Below are 27,053 nucleotides of genomic sequence, written 5' to 3'. Positions count from 1 at the left end.
GCCTGTGCTCCGCAGCGGGAGAGGCCACAACAGTGAGAGGCCCGCGTACCGCAAAAAAAAAAAAAGATTGAACAAACAACATGGAATGGAACATACATACTTGACTATTTGTCCCTTTAGTCCTTTAACATTCGCTGCAAAGTCACTTTAAGGCCCCCTGGAGATATACACATTTCTATAATCTTCAAGCAATACAGTTTTAAGAAAAGGGAAGTAAAAGGGGCTCAAGTTTCATTAGCTTTGCTATTGTCTTGCTCACACTTTGTTCCCTGCCCTCCTGTGACTTACTTATGGTGTAACAGTGGAAACAGACAATAAATCATCACTTTCTTGTCATTCATTCTCAATTTCTTGATTGGTTCCTTTCCAGTATCCCATTCTATGGGACTAGTTTCTTGTCTTATTCTCCAGTCTTTCAAGAGACCAAAGCATTTTCCCTGAGCCATATGCTATCAGACCTGCCCAAATGTCCTTTTGTGTGGATGACATTCTGCTGAACACCTTCCTGATATCTTGTTCTGTTTAACTCTTTAGAGCTTTGCCTGAATCCAGCATTCCCTGAAAATGACTTTCCGACTGTCCATAACCCAACTGATTACCTGTGCTTCCCTTTGAGAGCAGACTGGTCTCTCAGACCTGACTATCCTCTCTCTGATCTTTTGTCACTTTCATAGGATACTCTCTACGATATTGCAAGAATGTTTTAGAAATTCTAATCACAGTATATGTTCTTAATCACTTAACCAATGATTAATTGTTTTTCTAAGCAAGAGAATCAGAGAAAAAACTGTACATAAAATAAAAATAGAAAACTCAAAGCAGAATTGCTGTAGGAGAAAAGTGAAGTAGTTTAAAAGTGAAAGAAAATGTAGCAACTTAACAACATATAATGATATTACATTATTATTGTCAGCATTTAAATTTTTCATAATGATACCATGGTAAGGATGAACATTGGCAAGTATGGTGAAATGAAAATAAAACCTGTATATTTCAATGGTTACAATGTGAGTTTAACTTGAGAGGAGGAAAAAAGTTAAGGTATAACCTACTTGTCACTTATCAAAAATTATTTTACAAAGTAAATTGAACTGAGACACAAACAGACATTTGTACTTTTATGTTCATAGTAGTGTTATTCACAACAGCTAAAAGTTGGAAGCAATCCAAATATGCATGGATGGATAAGTGGATAAACAAAATGTGGTACATATATACAACAGAATATTATTCAGCCTTAAAAAGGAAGAAATATCTGACACATGCTACAACACAGATGCACCTTGAAGACATTAGGCTAAGTGAAATAAGCCAGTCGTCAAAGGAAAAGTATTGTCATTTTCCACTTATACGACGTGCCTAGAGCAGCCAAACTTAGGGAAGCAGAAAGTAGAATGGTGGTTGTCGGGGGCTAGAGGAGTGGGGAATGGGGAATTACTGTTAAATGAGTGTAGAATTGAAAAAGTTCTGAGGTAAACAGTGGTGAAGGTTGCATGATAATGTGTATGTATTTATGCAACTGAACTGTACACTTAAAAATGGTTAAAATGTCAAGAGAATAAGAAGACGAGCTACAGACTGAGAGAAAATATTTTCAAAAGACATCTGATAAAGGACTGTTATCCAAAGTTTACAATGAACTCTTAAAACTCAATAATAAGAAAAATGAGCAACTGAATTAAAAAATGGGCAGAATACCTGAACAGATATATCACCAAAGAAGATATGGAACTGTCAAGTGAGTATATGAAAAGGTGTTTCACATCATATGTCATCAGGGAATTGCAAATTAAAACAATGGCAGTACTACATACCTATTAGAAAGATCAAAATCCAAAACACGAGCAAAACCAAATGCTGGCAAAGATGCGGAGAAACAGAAACTCTTATTCATTTCTGGTGGGATTGCAAGAAATGGTACAGCCCTTTTGGAAGACAGTTTGGGTACTTCTTACAAAATTAAACATAATCTTACCATACAATTAAGCAATCACACTCTTTAGTATGTACCCAAATGAATTAAAAATTTATGTCCACACAAAAACCTGCACATAGATGTTTATAGCAGCTTTATTCATAACTGCCGAAACCTGGAGGCAACCGAGATGTCTTCCAATAGGCAAGTGGATAAATGTACCTTGGCATATCCAGACAATGGAGTGTTACTCAGTGCTAAAAAGAATTAAGCTACAAATGTGGCCCCCCAATACTTTTCTTTATGAATACATGGTCAGTTTTCCCCTAAAGTCTATTTTGTTTACTTTGTTGTGCAAGAATCGTATGAATTTAGAGGCCTTGAATGTCGGAAAGAAGATGTGTTTTGTAAGTCAATGTCACTAAAGCCTTCAGATTCTCTTGCACCTGACTAGGCCCAGCTCAGAACAAGAAGTTGTAAAATTGGCTTTTATTCCAGGAGGACCATGAACATAAGTCATTCAGATCAAGAGTCTTTCGCAAAGGCTGGCATCAAAACAAAACAAAACAAAACAACAACAACAACAACAACAAAACCATAGATGACTACAGCAAACCCCTGGGAAATTTCATGATGTAGTACAAAGCCAAACTGTAAACAGGACCCAGTCCAACGGGGGAAAGAACTGGGAGAGAGCCATACTGCAAGGTGCATCCAATCTCAGGTTCCAGGCTTGGAATTATCCACAGTCAGTATGTATGTAAGTCTCAGCCTGGTCCAAGAAGGAAAATCCCACTCAGTAGATTGGGTGAGGAAACGTATATCCTGTTGAATAAAAAGTGTAAGAGAGGTGCTGAAGATTCAATTATACATCCAGGTTATGACACTTTAGAAACAGGTTTTAGTATGAGGCAGTGGTTCTCAAAGTGTGGTCTTTGGACCAGCAGCAAAAGTATCTCCTGGGATCTTGCTAAGAATACAAATTCTAGGACCCCACCACAGACCCATGAGTCAGGAACTCTGGGGGTGTGAGGCCAATAATCTGTGTTAATAAGTTCTGGAGGTGATTTTGATTCGAGAACCGCTGGTGTAAGGTATTGACGAATATGACATTACTATAACAGCACAGTACTAAGGTGCTTCCCACATTTACAGATAAAATAGACCCACCAAGGTCGTGTGAATTTTCTGTACTGTTAAACTTCATTGTAATAAAATGAGAGAAAAAATTTAAAAACATATAAAGATAAAATAATTTAACATCTTAGGCATGAATTTTTATAGCTAGATGTTAAAATAAATATTTAAATGTGAAAAAAATTTAAAAGAAAGAAATAAGCTACAAAGCCATGAAGAAAACTTAAACGTTATGATGTGAAAGAAACCAATCTGAAAAGGCTACATATAGTATGACATTCTGGACAAGGCAAAACTACAAAAACAGTAAAAGGATTGGTTGTTGCCAGGGTTTAGGGAGAAGGGGGAGAGGAATAGGCAGGACACAGAGGATATTTAGGGCAGCGAAACTATTCTATACGATATGACAACGTTGGATATATGTCATTACACACTTGTTAAAACCCATGAATCTGGGGTGTCACATAAACAAGGACTCCTTTTCAGATCCATTCATTTCTTCTAATGACGTCCATGTCTCTCCTAAGATAAAGATGCTCTCATTTCTTCCTAGGATAGGAAGTGCAAGTCTGATTAATCAAGGGGGCCAAACATTTTAACTTTCTAAAAACCTTAAAAAGGATTAGCAAGGCAGGCTCCAGAACCCACCGCTACAGCTGATTCCTAACCTGTAAGTGATATTCCTCGCCTCCCTTCACTATCTCCCATTTTAGATTTCCCTCACTCTCAGCTAACACTCTTGCTAGCCCGGACTGCCAACCTGATAGGATGACCCAGATCTTCATCCCCAAGAGGTCTGAGCCCATAGTTGCCTTGCCCTTGTCAGGCTGTGGTTGTTACAATTCCCCATTTACAGTTTTCATTTGACATAGGAGTGCCAAGAGACACCATAGTTAGTCTCTGGATTCAAGATATTCCTCCCTGTCTTCATTGTGTAACCATCAACCCAGGCTTAATTACCCGCACTGGTACAGTGACGTCTTTCTTTGCCTAAAAAGAGGCCAGATGATACCTGCAAACTCTAGTTCAGTGTAACCTATATTGTGTTCCCCTGTATTCCTCCATTGAGTACACATGATTGTGCAACCCAGAGAACAACACCCCAACCCCAGAGTGCTGTCCTCAACTTGGCACCTCAGCTGAGCTTTCAATAGGCCTTTCCACCATTCATGAGGCTGGCTATTCCTGGATTATGGGGTTTATGATAAGTAGGTGAATTCTATAGTCAGGAGCCCATGGTGGAATGTCCTTCACTTTAGAATCAGTACAGTGGTCAAAGATGTTGTGTAGGATACTATTTTCACAGATTAGACATTCTGTTAGCACTTGGATGATGGTGTGGGAAGAGACACTGCAGACAGGGACTGCAAGTCCATATTCAGTAGGAATACATGGCTGCCCTCCCTAAATTGGAAAGAGTTGGAGAAAATTGCCCTGCTACCAAGTGGCTAGCCAGTCTCTCTGAGGAATGAAGCCATATTGAGGCCTTAATGTTGGTTTATGCTGCCCACGGTTTGAGCATTCAACAGGAGCAGGACTTAGATCAGCCTTGGTGAGGGAAGTACAATTTGTCAGGTCCACGCTGAGTCTACGACTTCGCCTGTCTCCTCCCATTGCTTCAAGTCTGACCCATGGGATTTGTACGCGGGCACTGAGTAGTTTCCACAGCATCTCAAGCCTATAACAGGAAAACCCTAGACTTAAAGTGAGAAGCACATGGTATATATTTGAGACCTATGTCAGAAAGAAGTTGCTAAGCTGAGCTCCAGATTTATGGTGATAGAGGGATAGCATATGCTGGTGCTAGGATGCTTCTGGTCTAAATGCAGATCAAATGTATAGATCATGGTAACGTGCAAACTGAATATGGTGTGTCCAGATTTTCTGGTGCCTCAAGCAAATACTTATTCTGCTTATTGGGTAAGTCAGCCCTGCAAACATAATAAAAGGCAGAATATGTCATATACCAAAATTAGGACTGGCATTCAGCCAGTAAGTCTTGGTGTGGCATACTGCCCAGTGGGTCTGATGGATCCGGTTTCCCTCTGATAAAATTTCAGAAGGCATAAATGAGGGTTAAAAAAAAACACACAAAAAAACCAGAGAGATTTCCAAAATGGCATAGCTAAAAGAAAGGCAGAGAGGTAGAAAACAGAATGCATCACATTGGAATCACTAATCGACTCATGGTGTTTCTTAAATGATAAGTTAAAAGCAGGACCCTAAAGAGACTGGAATGAAAAACAAGAAATTTTCAAATTTTAATAGATAGTTAAAGGAGAGCTATTGAAGGTTTTTATGAGGGGCAACACGAGATCAGAACTTGGCTTTAGGAAAAGGAAAAGCAAGTTGGTAGTAGTATTTAGGAGAAGAAATGTAAAGGCTTGGAGAACAAGTGACTTTAGCCTTAGCTGAGGCACAATGAGGCTTGAATTTCACTAACATTAATGAGAATGGAAGAAAAAAAGCAGACCAAAGTAAGACACTACTTATAGGCTTATGCATTGGCTGGGTGGAGGAGGGGAGGAAAGATATGTCAAAAATGACTTGAGGGCTTCCCTGGTGGTGCAGTGATTGAGAGTCCGCCTGCCGATGCAGGGGACACGGGTTCGTGCCCTGGTCCGGGAAGATCCCACGTGCCGCGGAGCAGCTGGGCCCGTGAGCCATGGCTGCTGAGCCTGCGCGTCCAGAGCTGCAATGGTAGAGGCCACAACAGTGAGAGGACCGTGTACAGCAAAAAAAAAACAAACAAACAACTTGAGGTGTCAGCCCTAGCTTATTGACATCAAAGATGGTTATCTTTTAATTTTGATCACATTGAATTTGAGGTGTCAGATCACCCTTCAAGGAAAGGCTTGCTAGTTAGCAACAGGGCAGCACCTGGTCAGAAGTCAGCATCCAGCTGTCTTCCCCATCAAATCTGCCTTAGCTTCAGAGAACTCCTTTGCCTGAGGTTACATCCCTCCCAGAGCAGCTTGCATCCACTGCCTGAGTGAGGCAGGAGTGTACAGCTCTGGCCTTTGTGACCTGGGCACGATGTTCTGACGGGCAACACTTTCTTCAGAGCTCCTTGGTAGTTTGACTTCTTCCCCTGCTTCTTAGAAGTTTTCTGCTTCTTAACTTTTCCTTTGTATGCTTTTGGGTCCCTAATAAACATCTTGCACCTAAACCTCATCTCAGCATCTTCTTCTAGAAAACCCAATCTGTAGCAGTAGTGATGTATCATTTGGTGGTTCTTTTAGACGCAAATAATGGAAAAACCAACTAAACATGTCTAAAAACGTTATCATCTCATAAACCAAAAAAGTTCTGAAGCAGGGTCATTACAGAGTTGATTAATAAATGACTCAATGACATCATCATACCCGTGAGCATATTTCCGTTCCCTTATGATAGGTTTTGCTTTTATTTTTGGTTTTTGCATGACTTCTTTCTTTTGTTTTTATCAGAGAAGAAACTCTCCGGGTCCCAGAGACCTGAATTGGGCCACATATCCATAGCTTATAAGGGAGCTGGGATGGCAATTTCCAGTGTGTTCAGCTCTTATAGCAAAAGACAATATGCCAACAAGAATAAATTTGGAAAATAAATGGTTTGGGGTGAGTAGCCATCAGTGTCTACCACAAAAATGTCTGAATGTGATTCCATAAATGTAGTGTGGAATACCTCATTTTGATTTTTCCCTTTAAATCAAATTGCCTTAGACTCATAGTGACCGTAGTTCTGTGCACAGGAGGAAATTTAATCACAGTCCCCTGGTGTGAAGGTTCTGTGATATTATTTGATGCCAAAGCATCAGGAAAAACCCTGTGGTCAGCAGCTGACACTTGTTTTCAACAAACCACGCATCCTTGCAGTGCACACAGAACCTTCAGTTCTGATGTGTCCACCGCTTCCGGGCCACTCACTGCTGACGCATGTGAACAAATAGAGGGGCCAGGAAGCTTGGTATCATGTGTTCGACCTCCCTAGACACACCATTCTTCCACATCATCTTCTTCAGCATCTTGCCTTATAATCCTTGTAAGGCAAGCACTTGCAAACAATGTGCTGCCCCCTGATGAATGCGAGACCTGCCAATCTCTGATCTCTGCCATCTAAGGGACATCTCTCCCTCAAGTCACTCTCCTACCTTCTCCATCTTCTGTCTTTCTCCTCTTCTCTTTAAACAACACACATAATCTTTTCATTGAGTTTCAGCTTGGACATTATATCCTGCAAAAATCCTTGAGACAAGGAAATGCTTAGGGCTTGATTACTGTTAGGAGGAGGGAAAATGCAGAGATCAAAACATGAAAGAATAAAAACTCATCCCAACCTCCACCCCAGGGTTGCCAGAATTAGCAAATTAAAATTCAGGAAGCCTAGCTCACTTTGAACTTCAGATAAACAATGAACATTTTTTTAGTATGAGTTTGTCCCATAAGTTTGAGACAGATTTAGCTGGGCATCATGCATTTTACTTAGCAGCTTTAATCCTCCCCTTCCTCATAAAAAACACGTTTCAGCAGGTATAATTAATGTTGGTTTGAAGTTTGGAAGAGAGGTTGCTATTGAAAATATAGATTTTAGAGGCTTCCAGTTAGACTATAGCTGATGCTATGTAAAATGATATAAACTCCAAGGGATAGGATGTACAGAGAGAAAGAAAGGTTCTTTGTATTCTTCTTAAAGTCTGGAATAGTGCTAGACATATAGGTCTCAATAAATTTTTCTGCCAAAGTAATAGATTATTTCTTCCCTGTTTTCATTATCTCTTTAGTAGATTATGTAACACAAACATATGTAGTAATTACTGTGACACCTTTTATGAATTAAGTGTAGAAGAGAGATTCATGTTTATATTATACTTTCATGATTATTCAAATAGTCCATGGATGTGACCTGGACATTATATTGATAAAGATTCTCTCATAGATGAATAAATAGAAAAATTAATTTGAGAAATCAATATCTATTTCCAGATATCCTCAGGCAATGCATGGTATCAATAAAGGCTTAAATCTCAAATAATTTTAAAATGTACACAATAGAGATGCTTTTCAGTTTTTTTATGGTTAACTTAAATTCGTCATGCTCTTCACGTGACGCTTCTTGGGCAGATTCAGAACTGTTGTCTAGCAATCAAAATTAAGTACTTTAACAAACCAGATTCTAGAAAGTACGATTCTAATTATATTGATACGATATGCTCAACAATATAGTCCATATAACTTGGCTTTTCCCCCTGGGATAATTAAGAACACACAGAGCCTACTACCTAGAGACTGGGGGAGGACACCATCAAGCACAGTCATGATTGGACCTGCAGCTGTAGAGATAGAGCCCAGGTGGCCAAGAGATAGTGTTGAGAGTGACAAGCCTTGCAGTCACCACTTCCAGTGGCCAAGAAAATAACAGGGTTCCAGGTAGCACTCACAAAGGCCCTGCCTTTGCTCAACCTCTCTGCATGACTCCCTCCAAAGCATTGTATTCAAATGCAGAGGGCTTGCATTATTCAGTTATTTTAGAATCACGTTAACTTGGTAACATTTTCAGAAAATAAGAATACCGTATGTCTAAATTGACAGTAGAAATGATTTTGAAATGAAGCAGGAGGATGTTTCCTTGGATCAGAAAGATTGTGCAGTGACTCTGGTGGTGATTATTATTCCATCTGTTGATGTGATTATGGAAATTCTGGCTGAAACTGTGAAGTCTTGTGCACTCTGCCTTCCCGGTACTCCCCAAAGGACAGAGGGCTGCCAGCGACTCAAAGTGCTGGAAAGGGATGAAAACAAACCACTGACCTTGAAGTACTGTTCAGGAGTTCTTAACCCTTTTGATATAGGTAGAGTGAGTTTGTTTCTGTTTATTTACACAGCCTTGTAAAGCTCTTCAGATGTTCTTAACCGAGATTTTTTTTTAAGCTGACCTTTGAACTCCACTGCATGGTACCCAGAAAAGCTGATGAAGCTCAGAGGGGATAAAATGAAAAGCAGCAGCAAGTTTAGTTTTTAAAAATGGGATATAATATGCACATGGCAATGTAAGCAGCTGAGGAAAATGGGAGTGGACCAATGCTCATGCTACACAGACAAAACCAAAAATAATGCTTGTGAAGAGAAACAATATAAAGTAATTGGCACCTTCACTCCTTATAATGTATATTTTTTTGTTGGCCATAAAGATGGACAGGGGATGTAAAAAAATCCTTCTACTTAAAAAAAAAATTTGACTTTCAGTCATTGATTCAGTTTTAACAAAAAAGACCACTGAGACTATCACTATATGACATCAGACATCAGATTTCTCAAGAAGAGTTAAAAAATTTCACATCATGTGGAGTTTTACAACTCTTGGGAACTTTTGGCATTACAGGGATTTAGTCTGGTTTCTGAGATGCTCCTACATTAATGGTTTGAATTCCCTAAGGTATCCTTTTCCACCATCTGCATGGTTCAGTGCAGTGAGATATTTTCTCTCTGAAGATAACAGAACGGGCAATTTTGTTTGCCTCTTTAGAACTCTAGCCATGAGGTGCTTTGTAATTTTTGTGATTCAGCTTCTCCAGTGAGACATGAGACCTGACAACATAGTTATAGAAGAAAATGAATCCTCTGTGCATCTGAATTTGTTGCAATATGTTTAAATGTGAAGTGACTCATTTCAGCCTCTGAGAGGTAGTCTTGGGTAGATTCATTCATGTTATCGTCCACTGAAGCTATTTATTACCTAGAAGTTTTTTTTTTCACTTATAACTCATTATTCACACACACACTCCAGGGAAGCAAGCCTGAGGACAGAGATCATCCATGACTGTTAAAAACGAATGGTGGGGGCTTCCCTGGTGGCGCTTCCCTGGTGGCGCAGTGGTTGAGAGTCCACCTGCCGATGCAGGGGACGCGGGTTCGTGCCCTGGTCCGGGAAGATCCCACGTGCCGCGGAGCGGCTGGGCCCGTGAGCCATGGCCGCTGAGCCTGCGCGTCCGGAGCCTGTGCTCCGCAACGGGAGAGGCCACAACAGTGAGAGGCCCGCGTGCTGCAAAAAAAAAAAAAAAAAAAGAAAAAAAAGAAAAGCAACAACAAAAAAACTGAATGGTGGACACCATCGTGTATTGTTATAGATCCATTGGGATCAGTTTAAGATAACACATAACCACAGTTGAAGGTCTTCAGTGCAGTGAGTTTCCTCAGTTCAAAATGGCATGGGAAAAGTTTTATTTGATCTTTTTGGCCCAAGCCATTTCTTTGGTCACACTGTGGTAATTCTAACCCTATAGTCCATGTGTGAGAAATTACAATGGCCTCATTAATCCAGGGCCTAAATAAAGCCAGAGTGGGTTTACAAAAGTTATTCTGGAGGCAAGTAAACCTGTTATTTTAACTCAAAATTGGAAGTATGAATGAAATTTGTAGTACTAATATTTTTTAACGCCAGACATGTTTTTCCATTACTTAGAATACCGCTGTGATTTGGAAATAAGGACAGTGTTGTTGAATCCTTAATGAATTTAGGAAATGCTGTTGACTAATTTCTCATGAATGAGTCTTTAAAATTGTTTCCTCCTTCCTAAGTATTTGCTTCCAAATATTCTAGAATGACATCTGTTGGGCCTAGGAGCCGGATGAATCGGCCGGCTGTTCCATGGGGCCACAGAGCCAATGAAGTGAGGGCACCAAAGTTCTTTGGATGGTCACAGTTTCCTCAAAATTTCTCCTTCCCTCTCTTCATTTATGAGTCCTGAGGTTCCTGCTATGTGTTTTGCAAATATCCCTAGTGAACCAGAGCAGGGCTGGTCTTATAAGCAGTACAATTGGCATTATTTGAAGATGTTCTTTTTATCATCTTCACAAAAATTTATTGAGGACCTACCTACCTGTGCCACGATTATAGTCACTCTGGAAACAGCCACATATACAACAAACAAGTAAACATCCCTGGTGGAAGAAACAGATAATAGACAAACAAATAAAATTTGTAATTTGTAGGAGATAATTACCGCTATAGTAAAAACGAAAGAATGGAAGGGCTCAGGGAATCCGGAGAGTGAAGGAAGAAACCTGCAGTTTTAAATAAGGTGGTTGGGAAAAGCTTTACTGATGAAAGGAATTATTTTTAACCAAAGACCCATAATAGGGAGAGGGAGAAAACTTTTTGGATATGTAAGGGAAGAGCATTTCAGGCAGAAGGAATAACAAATGCAAATGTCCTGAGGCAGGAACACACCCAGCAGGCTTGAGTTACCACCAGGAGGCTCATGTTGTTGGAATGAACTGAGCACGAGGAGGTGGGCATGGTGGTCAGAGAAGCTATCACAGGGGGAGAGAAGGCCTCATCTAGTAGAGACATTTAGGATACTGTAAACAATTGGGTTTTACTCAGAGAGATGGATACTCATTGATATGGTCTGGCTTAAATTTTAACAGTATCATTCAGCTGCTGGGTTGAAAAAAGGGGCAGTGGTGGGAATAGGAGACCAGTTAAAGATCTATGGTGATAACAAAACTGGCAAACAATGACCGTGACTAGGAACGGGCTGATTGATGTCCTTGCTGATGGAATTTGCAGCTTGATTAGATATAGGATAGGAGAGAAAGAGAAGAGTCAAAGAAGACTCCAACATTTTGGTCTGAGCAATTGGAAAAATAAGAGTTTTCGTTTATTGAGATAGGGAAGAATGCAAGCTTTTTTTTTTTATTGGAGTAAAATTGCTTTACAATGTTGTGTTAGTTTCTTCTGTACAATGAAGTGCATCAGCTACATGTATACATACATCCCCTCCCCCTTGGACCTCCCCACCTGCCCACCATCCCATTCATCTAGGTCATTACAGAGCACCGAGCTGAGCTCCCTGTGCTATACAGCAGCTTCCCACTAACGCTGGACAGGGTGTGAAGAAAAGGGAACCCTTTTGCGCTATTGGTAGGAATGTAAATTGGTACAGAATGCAAGCTCTTAAACTCCTTGATATTTATTCCTTGGTCTTGTCCCTTGATCTGCTACAGTTCATAAAGAGAGACAATCTTTCATTTCACTTCCTCTCTCCATTTCCCAACCATCTGCAGTTTTGAAAATGTAAACCCTCTGTATTCACCTTAGAACGTGGACAACCCAATAACTTTTATATTTTATCAACGCAATTATTTTTCAACATTTTGCAAACAGAATAAAAACATGTGTGTCTGTGTGAGTCCGTTTTGTGGTGGTTGTTTAAACATCTTAATGTCTTAAAAGCATCATCAGAGTCACCCCTCAGAATTTCACTTTGTCCCAGGCAGAAGGCACTTTGAATGCTTGACTCACTTATGTGGATGACTTTTAGCTATAGTATTGTTTCCACCTTGGACACTCGTTTATTTTAGGCCTTGTGACAGATGAGCTCACCCAGATCTTAAAATGCAGAATTTAAGGTTGTGTCAGACTATAATTTTATGCTAACTTTGTTTATTCCCCTCTTCAATTACTAAAGTTACCACCCTAGACTCTGGAAAATAACCGGAGACAATGTTTGTTTGCTGGCAAATTAGAAGCTGACGTCCCAGCTTTCCCTGAGTGTGATTATGTGTAGGCAGTTTAATTATATTGAAACTGAGCATTATGATGTCTAAACTAACTTTCCGTTATTCTAAGATTGACTTCATGTTTGGGAAAAGCCAGGGAAAGTGGCAAATGTCTTCTAAAGTGGAAAATTTCAGACTCGAGCTACAGAGATGGAATGCACATTCATAATATTTACATAAAACATAATCATCTCTCCTGTCCTCACCGGAGAGCTGAAGGCAGGGGAAGTGAGGGCTCGAGCTGCCGCCCTTAATTGAGTTAGAGGAGTGCATGGTCTAAGGCCTCTATCTTTGGGCAAAGCAGTAAACCATGATTATGACTGTGGCCGGGAAAACATTTTAAATGTAGAATAAGCTAACAGAGGACTGAGAACACCTACTTTATGGACACTGTGGGTTTTATTTTCGGCATTTGTAAATCTATAGTTCTTTATAAACAGAACAAAGTGGTCAATTTTCACAGGGGCTGTGCTGGCACAATGGTACCAAGGGCTTAGTCTGGGAACAAAGTCATTAAAAATAACTACGTACAAAGAACTCAGTCATAAATAATGTTCCACAAAGGATCCAAAGGCAATAAATGATATACTTCAGTGTATCTAAAAGTCTGCTGCGGGCTGCCTGACCCTATGTATGGTGAATCCCCAAAGAGCTTTTCCTATTCCTTCCTCGCTTTCTCTTGCTTCTTCCTTCTTTCCTCCCCTTTTACCCCATCTTCCTCTCCCTGAAAGCTGATGGCTTGCTTTCATTCAGGCAATCAGCAGGAGAAAGAGAGAAAGAAAACAAAAGATAAAAAATTCCTGACGCCACTTTGCCTTTCCACTGGGCTTCAAGTTGTGCTATAGCCTTTCTGTGATTTTTTTTCTTCCATCAATACTATCTTTAAAATGTAGTTTTCACCAGGATAAAAAAAAGGTTAAAAAAAAAAAGAGGGAAACTGACATTGCTTGGAACCTGAAATATAAAGGCCATTCAAGACCTCCATGATCTTGCTTGCTTTTTACTTTATCTTTTCGTCTTTCTCAAATTTTTGTTCCTTCTAATTACTTGTGGCTTCTTCTTGACTCTTCCTCTCATAGCAGACATCAGTGTGGCAGGAAGTTCTGTTGTCTCACTCATGTGTCATTCATGTATAAATAGTGACCTCTTCTTGTCCCCTCCACAAGCCTGGACTTTTCACACTTCCGAGGCTTAACTTACCCTGGGCTCTCTATGGTACATGGTCTTCTCCTCTATGAAGACTTCCCTGACTCTCTGTCCTTCCCGAATAGAATTAACCTCTCCCTTCTCTGGGTCCCAATTATGTGTTATCAAAGCAAATATGACATTTAGTTGATCAGAAAAACAGCAGCTCTTCTTCTCTTGCTAAATGAAGGCCAAGAAAATATTTCCTTCTACACTCTGTCTTCCAGTGTCTGTCACATATTAGGTTCTTAAATGATCCTGGAATCAATCTGTATATCATATGCCTGGCACCCCCAATTGCTTTCTTATAGATTGCCATTTAATCTTTACAACTATTCTATGATTATAAGCATAATGTTTTTTTTTATTAATTAATTAATTAATTTATGGCTGTGTTGGGTCTTCGTTTCTGTGCGAGGGATTTCTCTAGTTGTGGCAAGAGGGGGCCACTCTTCATCGCGGTGCGCGGGCCTCTCACTATCGCAGCCTCTCTTGTCGCGGAGCACGGGCTCCAGACGCGCAGGCTCAGTAGTTGTGGCTCACGGGCTTAGTTGCTCCGCGGCATGTGGGATCTTCCCAGACCAGGGCTCGAACCCGTGTTCCCTGCATTGGCAGGCAGACTCTCAACCACAGAGCCACCAGGGAAGCCCCTATAAGCATAATGTTTATTCACTTCTTCTGTTTTTGATTTTCTGTGACTGAGAAAACTGAAGCTCAGAGGATGTAACTGGTGGGAAGTCACAGGTCTAATTACCGGTAGTGACAGCATTCAGCTGTCACGTTGCCTCTCTTTTAGAGGTTCTCTACTTTGAGTGTGCATCAGAATCACCAGGAGGTCTTGCTAAAACAGATCGCTGGACCATATCCTTAGAGCTTCTGACTCAATAGGTCTGGGCTGGGGCCAGATAATCAGTATTGCTAACAAGTTAGCAATACTAACAATACTAACAGGTGATACTGCAATACTAACCAGGTGATACTGCTGCTGCTGCTTCTGGGAACATACTTTGAGGCCGAGTGCCTTGCATCATCTGTGCATCCTAATCTGCGAACAACTGCACTCAAAGTGGGCCGGTGCATGGCTGAACCTTTGCAAGGTGTCTAAGAGCTTATTTGTCTATCAAGCATGCCAGTAAATTCAATAGTCCTCACATCCTATCTATCTAACTATCTACCTACAATTTTAAATTTGGATAGATGTTGTTCTAATCTACAATGCATTGAAGGTGTCACTGAATTGGTGGGAGATTGTTATCATTATATGTTCTTTCCTTCCATGGATATTGGAAACACAATCGCTTTATGTGAAGAGAAAACATGTTTAACATGTTAAGGGGAGGTTATCGTAAGGTTACAATAATTGGGTAAATAATTGTCTCAACTTTATTGGATAACTATGCAGCCAATAAAAAAAAGGTGTGGTCAAATGTATTTACGGTCAGAAAAAGATGATAAAGATCAGATGTTGAGTGAAAATAGTGGGTTACCAAAGATATCATTTTTAAAATCTATGCACATTTTCATAGAATCCATATGCAAAAAATAAAACATGAACAGTACTTATGTTTGGCTGGTAGCTTAATAGATACTTTCTTCCTCCTTTTCCTCCCTCCTCCCCCATCCTTTTCTTTTTCCTTCTCCCTTCCTTTTTTTATGTCTGTGCCTTCTTAATTAACAAAAATGTTATTAATTTCTACAATAAATATTATTTATTTATAAGTAAATACATTTTCTACAATAACTATCCCTCATGTAGTAAATACCTTCTCCAGATGATGAAAGCATGCTTTCACAGTACATTCTGTGTATAGACTGTGACTTCTCAGCCTGGAAAGCTCTAGAAATCCTCTGGTTCTGGGAACTCTGTGCAGTACAGCTCTCCCCTACCTACCTCTGGCTCTGTTTTCTTGAGGCCATCAGTCTGGACAACCCAAGCTCAGAAAGGCGCAGCATTACCCTGTGGTACAGGGTACCCTGTGGTACCCTGGGTGGGGCAAGTCTGAAATCATTGCTCCTTGCTTTGCCCCAAAGAGGAACCCTGTCAGCTTACTTCTTTTCACAACAGTTAGCCTGTTGACTTAAAGAACAAGAGAGTCTCTGTGCCATGGTTAGCATAATTAGATCCTCTTACATTAAACAAAATAATAAAAAGGGAATATTTCTATTTCTGAGATTCAGACACTAAACAGAATTGATAATACTTACGGAAGACTTTCTAGGCCCCAGGCATTGAAAAAAATGTGTCGCGATCTCATTAATGATATCACAATTCACCCAGCTGCTCAAACTTGGCAATAATATTCCCAACACAGTACCTTGTAATTGCTCTTTTCTCTGCCTGGAAAGTTCTCTTCCCTGGTATTTGCATGACTTGTTTTCTCACTTCATTCAGATCTCTGCTCAAATAAAACCTTCCTGGAGCAGCTTTGTCTGACCTCTGTATCTAAAGCAGCATCCTGTCATTCTCTATCCCCTTAGCTTGTATCCTTTTTCACCATAGCACTTATCATAGGAGGTGCCCAATAAATATTTTTAAATATATGAATGAATTTTATCCTCATCACAACCCTATGAGGTGAATACTGACATGATCCCTATTTTCAAGGCTTCAAGAGAGTTGAGTAAATTGCCCATTTGAACCAAGTTGTCTGACATCCAAGTATACATTCTTAATCAGCACATATTGGAATGTTCTTTTATTAACTGGATGAAGTCTATTGTCTTAATGTTAAAAACAGGCACTTGAAAGAGCAGAGATGGATAGATAGTAAAATATCATTGACAATGAAATGTCCAGACACATGACAAAATACTAGGGGTATGAGTATGAAGAATGATGTGTACTTCCAAGCTATCAGCGAGCAATTGAAAATACCTTCTTTTATGATAGAGACAAGATGGTTTTATTTTAAGATCTTTACTTACCGACAAAACTGATTGCAGTATGTGCAGGGAGAAATATTTCATTCTTCTCTATCTCTGATAGAAAGTGGAAAGAGGAAACACTGAAAACAGGAAAATACGTGTGATATCTATAGAATAGCAGATACGTAACTCACTGAGCAGCTGAAGAATTAAATCAGAGGTATGTTTTGGCACCTTTTACAGGCGCTACTCACTTCCCTTAGATACTTTTTCTTTTCTTTTCTTTTCTTTTTATCATGCAGGCCTTGGATCTGGATAGAGCCCCTTTTTTGTCCCTATGCCTGACAGTTACAAACTGTCACTAGCAAGGCTCTTTCTGGTTATAGCAGGAAATCATCTGGACATTCAAAGAGCCAAAGAAAAGGGATTCTGGGAATCTAGCACAGGGCTGAGACTGCTGCCCCTGCAGTAGTTCTGAACCTGGTCTGAACCGGGAACATTAGGGACTTACTTGCCAACATGATTATTTCTTTGGTGTAAAACCTACACCTCTGGATAATAAATCAGTTGCACTGAGACCTGAAATTCTTATGCCCTTCCCTTCAGGGACAGTCTGGTCCACTCTCTTTGTCACTGCCTGGGCCAGGTATCTGCCACAAGGAATTGCCCTTTTGTCTGTCATCTATACTCTTATAGGATCTGATTCTATTCTTGTAGAGACTGTCTCTTAAAATAACATTAAGCATCTTCAGATTTTTCAGAAAGTTTTAGAAGGAGATGGAGTAGCCTATAAGTAAAGTTTTAAAAAATTACATTTCAAAGTCTACAGAGTAAATATCCCTGTGTTTTGGGTGGATGACATAATTTGGGGGGGGCTTCAGGTTTCGCTCTAATCATACAGCCACTCAGTATACTAGACCAAGACTCTGTTCCAAGCTCCAACAGAAAAAAGACCTATAATGCTCTCAGTAATCTGGGACCACCCACTTTGCATATCCTAGTATAACTTCAGATAAGACCCGGAGAAGGTCATTGGTTAAATTACATGCTGATGTCTGACCAAAATCAAGGCAAGAGTATTGAAAAGATTTATTTGCTTCTCATGGCCAGACTTCCTTTTTAGTTTCTTTTCTTCACAAAGAGAAAAAGAAAAAAATACTAAAGCAAGCAAACAAAAACAACTCATGGTATTATATTACCTCTTCATAGATATGGAAGATAAGCTAATGAGACCCAAGATACCATATAGGGAACTATAGAATAAATTGAAATAAAAGAAAAAAAACACAAGTATTTAAAAATGTAATTTATTAAGGCTTTCCTGAAATAAAAGACTATTTCAGCCTATATATTTAAGAGGGATACCAAATGCAAGAATTCAAGGGAATTGCTCCCACCTGTTCTTGAGGACTCTAACTGTAAGCGAGATTTAGCCAACCGAGAAATGACTAGAAAAGCCACAGCAAAGAAGTTTGTGGTGATTACTGAATATATTTAACCATAAAACAAAGACTGAAATAAACAGTAAGCTTATGAGGTCAGGTCAAAATGTAAATAATATAATCTGCAGTAATTAGAAAATTAACCAAAGTTAGAAGAGTAAATGTCCTGATCTCTTTAACAAAGAGTGAAGATGCTGAGTATATCTAACAGCACCAAGGTAGGTATACCCATATACCATCATGGGATTCCTGGTGAGCCTATAAAGTATTTTTAAAGCTATAAAAATAAAAAATCTAAAATAATAAAACAGAATAAAATCAGTCATATCAATAAATGTAATTAGACTAAGCTTACACAGTAGCACACACAAAAAAGAGAAAAGACTATTTGGATTACAAAGCAAAATGCTATGCTAAAACAAAAGAGGAAAGTTATGCCAGGTGAATGCTAACAAAAGGAAAGCAAGGTTCCACCCCCCCCTCCAGTATGAGACAAGATGTCATTATGAAAGAAATAGAGAAAGATGTTAAAGACCTTCCTTCTTGTCCAACTCTCCTATGAGCATTGTACCCAGACATTTCACCAGAAAAATCTAACAAATTGTAATATGAATAACAGAATAAATGAAACTATTCTAGTACATTAAAAAAGAATGGAGGAGCTTAACAACACACACGTATTTGTTTATATTTGCAAAATACATTTCTGTAATGCTATCCAAAAAACAATAACATTGAGGGGGAGAATTGCATAACAGGAGGAGACAGGTGTTGAGGTTGAGAGAACTCTTCGTTGTACATCCTTTACTACCAATAGGAGATAAAAATACAATTGGATAAAATTAACGTGGTCCATGGTAGTAGATCTGCTCATTTTGTCAAAGGGCACCTTCACTAGGTTAAAACTAAAGGAAGTTGTATCCTCTTTCAAATCTCAAAAAACCACTGTAGCCTGGGCTTAACTGGTAGGATCAGTCCTGGCAAGGAAGTGAGGAAGAGGAGATGGTGGTCTAAATAGACCAATTCTCTGAGTGCTACTGAGGCTCCAACAGGTGGAGACAACCTCAGTGATGGCTATGCACAAAGCATCCAGACTGTCAGGGTCAAGTGGTCCTGGCAAAGCCCCAGGTAATCAGCAGTGCACTCAGAGTTGACACCATCTAAGTAGGAAGGGGTGAATTTATCATGAAGCTAATAGAGTTTCCGTTTCAGGGACTCTTCCTTATCCAGACTGTACTCAGGGACGATTTCTATGAAGCATTTCTGGCAAATTGCCTGAAGTAAATCTTAAAAGAAAGGGACCTGAATCTCTAATGATTCTGCAACATATTATGATGTGTTTCCTCGTTCAAAATAAGTATTTTCCTCTGTACCTAATTATGTATCTAAAATGTATGATTTTTTATTAAAAAGGACTCAAATTATATAAGATTTAGTCCCACACAAACCTATTATTGCCCCCGCATATAGGCCTGCACTTCACTGATGCCAGAGACCTAGTTTAGGGATCCTCTTTCCTACTACCCTTTTAGACGAGCATAACAGAAAGAGCTCTGGGATCATAGAAAATGTCAAGGTGCAGTGGAGGACAATGTGAGTCCATCTACTGCGGGCTCAGTGATTTCCTGCCCTTGGGACAAGAGGCTCGTCTGTACGCTGACGGCTTTGGGAATGACCACCAGGTGGCCCCAGTGAGGACTCCATAGGCCTCTTGGGTGAGATGGAATTTATGACCCATTAGCAAGCAGCTAAGACAGTAGCGACCCATGGGAGTTTTTGACATATCAAACTGGGCTTCCGGCTGAATCAAACAGGTGGGAGCATTGAGTTTGGGTACTCTGTAATATCAGTTAAAGAATGACATGGGGCCCTGGGCAGGTGGGAATTGGCCATCCTAGTTATATAACTGAAATTCCATTAAGCATGTTAAATTGAATCAAGGTGCCCCCATGATACCTTTCAGCTTACCAAACATATGGAAGGGAAAGTGGGTTTAATGGGATTCCGAACATCCCAGAAATCACTTTTTTATACCAATTTCCTGCCTTTTAAAAATTTCTCATACTGTTTCTCTTTCTTTAAATTCATTATATTTTTCCAACCAGGGCAAACAGTCGCTCTTGTGTAATGATTATTCCAGCCCTCGTCTACGTTTCAGGCCTAAGGATACAAAAAAATGAACCACCTATTCTCATTTCACAGCTGCTATACAATAGCAGAAAGGGTCCTGAACGTGTCATTATTTCAGGGAAAGGAAAATTAATTGAATGAAGAAAGAAAACCATGCACAGTTCAAGTTCGATCAGTGTTTTATGACAGTGTATTCAAGTAGTAGCATAATCATGGCAAGGCTTCCCGCTATTGACTAGTTAATGATAAAGAAGATATGTATCATTTCTACCTACACTTAGCCTTCAAGCAGGAAATATTTTAAAATAATGGAAAGCTTTAGCAAAATAAATATTTAGTCAGTTATTTTTATTGACTGATGGCAGGGCAGGGGGTTAAGAGAAATAGAAAAAGTAATGCCAATTTTATTGTATTTTAAAAATGATTTTTGAGGGATTTGTGAGAAAGGATCATTTTCTCCAAGCTTCTTTTTCAACCCCTGTCTCTCACATTACAGTTGGAGAACTCATAATTCTACCAGGCGGTGAGTATCTGAGGAGGTGGTCAGTCCCTTCTCTGGCCACAGGAAGGGTACCTCTCAGGTTACATCACATGAAGCACAGGCCTCCCTGTCCTGTCACTCCTTTCCCCAATTACTTGGAGAGAAAAGAGTACCACAGGTGGATTCACCAGGTCCCTCCCCTGAATGGATACCCTGAAAGGCCTAGGAAGAGGTTCTAACAGTGTGTCACTTGGTTATATGTTGTTGCCAAACTTGAATATTTTTCCAGATTTCCCAAATAAATTCCCAAACAATCCTATGCATTTACATAGAATTATTATTAATAAGTTATGAATCTGAAACTTTTCTAAACTATCCATAATTAAAAATTGATCAGTTTTAATCATAAAAGCACAACTAATTTATCTTTCAATTTTTTTCTATAGAAAATGGCATTATGAAAACTTTGTCATAGGAAGATATAATCAAAGACTTTTTTGCAGACAAAAAATGTAGGAAAAATATTATAGAAATGTGTTCACTTGTTAACCTTTAAGAATCACGTTAATTTTCCAGATTTCGTGGTGCTTACGGTACTGCACAGCTTTTAAAGCATACAATTTGTTGTAGATTCTTTTCTCATTTTAAATATTTAATTCCATATCTAATTTTGTAGCTGTGAATTTACTTTTTTTTTTTTTTTTTTTTTTTTTTTTTTGCGGTATGCGGGCCTCTCACTGTTGTGGCCTCTCCCGTTGCGGAGCACAGGCTCCGGACACACAGGCTCAGCGGCCATGGCTCACAGGCCCAGCCGCTCCGTGGCATGTGGGATCTTCCTGAACCGGGGCACAAACCCGTGTCCCCTGCATCGGCAGGCAGACTCTCAACCACTGTGCCACCAGGGAAGCCCGAATTTACGTTCTTTTTCTTACAGAGGACTCCCCAAATTGCATATTCTTTATTTTTTTAAAAAAATATCATGCTAATGGTATGATTCTTTTTATTTATTTGTTTATTTATTTATTTATTTTTGGCTGCGTTGGGTCTTTGCTGCTGTGCGTGGGCTTTCTTTAGTTGCAGCGAGCAGGGGCTACTCTTCATTGCGGGGCGCAGGCTTCTCATTGCGGTGGCTTCTCTTGTTATGTAGCATGGGCTCTAGACACACGGGTTTCAGTAGTTGTGGCATGCGGGCTCAGTAGTTGTGGCACACAGGCTTAGTTGCTCTGTGGCATGTGGGAATCTTCCCAGACCAGGGATCGAACCCGTATTCTGTGCATTGGCAAGCGGATTCTTAACTACTGAGCCACAAGGGAAGTCCTGCATATTCTTTAGGTACAACAAAACCTGGATCCACTTGATCAGGAGTGGTTTTGGTTGTGTGGATGGTGATTGCAAGTTAGTGCTCTCTAGTCAGTCTTGGTTCAAATCTTGCCCTTGAAGCTTTCTAGTTATATGACTTTGACATTATTCCTCTACTTCTCTAAGTCTCACCTAAGTTAGAATAATTTTAATGTCTATCTCATTGGATCAATAAGACAATATTAACACATGACACAGTGCATATGAAAGCAGTTGACAGTTGCCAGCACTCCTGTGAATGTTTGAATAGCTGTCATGTAAGTTTCTTAAACTTATAAAGCCCAAACAAAACTCTTCTTTTCTCCCTCAAACTGACTTCTCCCTTTGCCTTGCCCACCTAGTGTTAACAATCATCCAGTTTTTGAGACCAAATACCAAGGAGCTTCATGCTGTACCTCTAGTTCCATCAGTCAACTCTGTTGACTTTACCTTCAAGAAATGACCCTCAATGATCATTTCTCACCACTTCCACCTCCACTGCCCTAATCCAAACCACTAATGTCTCTCTCTGTACTACTGCAGTAGGCTGAAACTGGTCATCGTGCTTCCTGATTTGACTCGTCCCTCCCATCCCAACTCCATTCTCTTAGCTCACTAATGTCACTTCTGTGCCATTAACTGGACACTCTTTTCTTCTTCTGAAGCTATAGCTGCCTCTCTATACTACCCCTAATCAACTCCTTCTACCTACTTCTATCACTCCTTCTATTTACTTCTATAGTATAACACCTATAGATTTCTCGGTCACTTTCACCTTTGTGGGGCATACTGGACATGACTCAGAGTCCACATCTCCAACCCAGTTCTTGAAAACTCAACCTAGAACCTAGTTCTCTATTCCTAGGCCTTTTCCATCCATCCCCCATGCTACACAAACCTCAAACAAAATCATTCTACTTCATGATGACGTTTTACCTTGACTGAATTATCACCTAGAAATGGAAATACTTTTAAGTAATAAATTCCAGTATCATGTTCTGTGACAAAATTGACCATATTTTGTCTCTCACTCCTCCCACTCTTCCTTCTCTCTGACTCCACTGGGTCTTCTAATCCCCACACTCTTGCCTTTTGTCCCAGTCTCTCCATCCCCTGTGAAGTCGCTTTTCTTCCTAATCAGTCTACGTTCCATGACACATCACAGCAACTTTTACTAGAGAGGAGATCGATTATTTTAGAGGGTGGAGGTGTTAGGGCAGTAAAACCATCAGTTTCCTTGTCCTTGCTAGTGAACATTGTTGGAAGAAATCGTATAATCAGGTAGACTGTGGTCACAACAGACTTTCCTCAGTTGGGAAATCATTTTGTGGGTCTCTGATTGTCTACTTTTATAATTCCCCGCAATAATTATTACAAATCTTCAGCATTTCTTTTGGACCGCCTTAACTCCTGCATTCTTTTACTAGTCAATAGTTAACCTTGTCTCGTTCACAAAGAAGGATTAAACAATGGATATCTTTAATTCATTCAACAAATGGTTATTAAGAATCTACTATTTGCTGGGCACTGTTTTAGCCACTCAGATATGTCACTAAATAAATCAGGCAAAGTCCATATTCTCATCTTTAACTTTCCTTTGTTTATCCAAACAAATTCAGAAAATATCCAACAAGTATTTTGAAGTATCTATTTCACGCCAGGATTTTTTCTTGGTGAAAAGAATACAACAGTGAAGAGAATAAGTCAAATAGTCTTTCTTCATAAAGTTTCCATTTAAGTAAGGGGATGGAGAGAAAAAGACGGCAAGAAATAAATAAATTTTAAAATGTATGCACATAAAATGTCAGATGAGACAGGTAAGGGGGGGTAGGAAATGGTAAGACATAGAATGTAAAGTTAATACAATTATTCATTAAGTTCAATAACTTTCAAAATTCACGTGCAGTTTGTAAAGAATGAAAATGGGAGAGCCAAACCTCAGATTCTGTACCCATAAGGAGAGTTGACCTAACCTAATACACAGCTGAAAAATGGGAAGGTTGACTGACCCATCTCTCTTCCCTTCTTTGTCCTTTCTATAAAGCCAACATTGAATAACAACAGTAATGTTCAAAGGTTCTAGACCATCAGTTGTCAGGTTAACAAATATTCCAAAAGTTTTAGATTTGTGTAAATTCTGTGGTCCCTAAAGTTAGCATTGGTCTCACGCACATTACTAAAGCCTCCCCCACCTGGCCATCTGCACCTCCTTCTCCAGCTTTCTAGGCTACCAAGCAAGAGAACACAACCATCTGCCTTCAGCAAGTACACTCAGTTGCCTTACAGACAGAGTTCCATGAATTTCAAACAAAAAAAGAAAGAAATGGAAAGCAATGGACTTAATATGTTTTTCCCAACACCTACTCATCAGTTTCTTCACTAAATGTCCTGAGCATATGTTTATTAGTTGCTGTGTTTCATTGCACTATTATTCCACCTAAAAATAAAATTTTTCTTTAATTGTACATTTCTAAGTTTAAAAACCTGTTATTTCTAGCAGAGTTTTCTATACCTAAAATTATATAGTAGAATTATGTTGATCTTTGGCCTCCTGGAATCCATTCAGCCTTCCCTAACAGTGCCACAGTTTCCCTCTGGGGAACCACTTGCTCCCAACCCTCAGCATATGGCTTATAGTGGAGTTAACTCAAATTCCAGCCTCAGCAGGGACCTGTGGTGCAGACCTGGGCAAATAGAAGCCCAGTAATGGTTTTGGGAAAGTTGCGTGATCCAGGCAGCTCTAGTAAGATCTGTGAGACTTTTACTTTGGCTGCCGAGACAGAATGAACTACTCCATCCAACCAAGTGTTGATAAGATTGAGGTGCAACTAAAGATCTCCTAAACTGCTGAGTGGAATGCAAAATGGTACAACCACTTTAAAGAACTGTCCATTTTTAAGAGAGTCAAACATAAACATATCATAAAACCCAGACATTCCGCTACTAATAATTTACCAAAAAGAAATGAAAATATATATCTTGGCAAGGGCCTCAAAACTAAAAATAATCTAGATGTCTATCAATATGTGAATGGATATCCAAAGTATGATACATGCATTCAGTGGAAAACTACTTGGCAATGAAAAGAACTGACCTACTGATAAATGTAACACACTGAATGTTCAGTGAATAAAAACCAGACAAAAAAGCATACATAGGGTATGACTCAATTTATTTAAAATTCTAGAAAATACAGATTAATCTACAGTGACAAAAACCGTATCAGTTGTTGTCTACAGCGGGGTTTGATGGGAGATATCCATGGCAGAGGGGCAAGTAGAATATTTTGGGGGTTATGAGAATATTTTTTTAATTGATGGTGGTGGTAAGTCACAGCATATGCAACTGCTAGCATTTACTGGATTGTGCACTTTGAATATTTGCAAGTGAGTTTTATGTCAATCAAGTTGGGTTTTTTTAATTTATTTATTTTTGGCTGCATTGGGTCTTCGTTGCCGTGTGTGGGCTTTCTCTAGTTGTGGTGAGCAGGGGCTACTCTTCTTTGCAGTGCACAGGCTTCTCATTGTGGTGGCTTCCCTTGTTGCAGAGCAAGGGCTCCAGGCGCGTGGGCTTCAGTAGTTGCGGCTCGCAGGCTCAGTAGTTGTGGCTCACGGGCTCCAGAGCGCAGGCTCAGTGGTTGTGGCGACAGGCCTAGTTGCTCCGCGGCATGTGGGATCTTCCCGGACCAGTGCTCGAACCCATGCCCCCTGCATTGGCAGGCGGATTCTTAACCACTGTGCCACCAGGGAAGTCCCATGTCAATCAAGTTGGTTTTAAAAATAAAAATTAAATAAATAATAAAGACATTTGAACTCAGTCTGTTTTTTAATCACCATGTGCCAACAATTCTAAATCATTTTTTGTCCATCTAAGTTTTAAACAGTTCCTCCAGTTATGTCATCATCTATGTGAAAGTTAATTCAAAGAGCTCCCAGTTCTACAATTGGCTCCCAACTTTAGGGACTTATTACAGACAATTATTTTGAGAGTAACTTCTCAAACTTTTGAAATAGTTTGGGCTCACTTTGACTACATTTTGATCTGTGATGTACTGGTAAATGCTTAACAAGTGGATCCTTGAAGAAATAACCTCGATTTGATGTACTTCCTTATTTCTTTGGTATTTACTACACCTTCCATGACTAATTTCAACCTGCCAGTGTCATGTCACTGAGCAAGAAATTGGGAAGAGATGCTCACAATAGCCTCTGTGCCAATGTAAGCCTCCACCAGGACAGCACTAGGTTGGATTATCCAGTGTCTGTGGTACTGCCGATCACTACGTTTAAGCATTATACCTGATAAACATGATCACACTGATTATATAATCAAGGATACAGAACTTTAGTTACTTCAGTTCATCATTCCATTTGCAACTTATTAGCTGAATCTTGCAGAGTTTTCTTTTTGGAAATGCTTATTTTTATGTTTTACTTTTCTATCTTTAAATAATACATTAATGTAATTAAAAGTATTAATTAGTTTCCTTTTTATATTATAACATTTAATTAATGTTTCCATTTACATAGTTACATATACAAAGTTCAATTAAAGAACATTTTTACATCTATGATTCTTTTTTTGCATTATTAGAATTTATCTCATTTCATGAAAGTTACTGAAAATAATTTTGTTGTATAGTGGAGCGTGTTAAAAAATCATCCATTCCAAGAGCCCAATATAAGAAATACAACACAGAGTAGATTGATTATATAAGTCTGGAAATGTCAGATATAAGCCAAATATCATTTTAAATGAAGATTCCAAATGTGGACAGAGTTTTCTATAAAAATAAAAACCAGACTTGGTACTAGATGTACTATTTCTAATTTATGCATAATTATTCTTCCACCAAAAAAAATAAACTGGAATGACATTTATTGCTAGTTTCTAATTCATACTGCCATAAAAACTTATTTCGTTTCTATTTTTCAGTTTCTTTTTCAATAAAATAAATACCTTGCAATTGATAATAGCTATCATCTGTTCTGTATTTAAAATTCTAAGCTACAAATGGA

This window comes from Grampus griseus (assembly GCF_964374135.1).
Source record: "Grampus griseus genome assembly, chromosome: 4".
Taxonomy (NCBI): domain Eukaryota; kingdom Metazoa; phylum Chordata; class Mammalia; order Artiodactyla; family Delphinidae; genus Grampus; species Grampus griseus.
The sequence above is the reverse complement of the archived record's forward strand: the minus strand, read 5'-3'. Positions refer to the sequence as shown.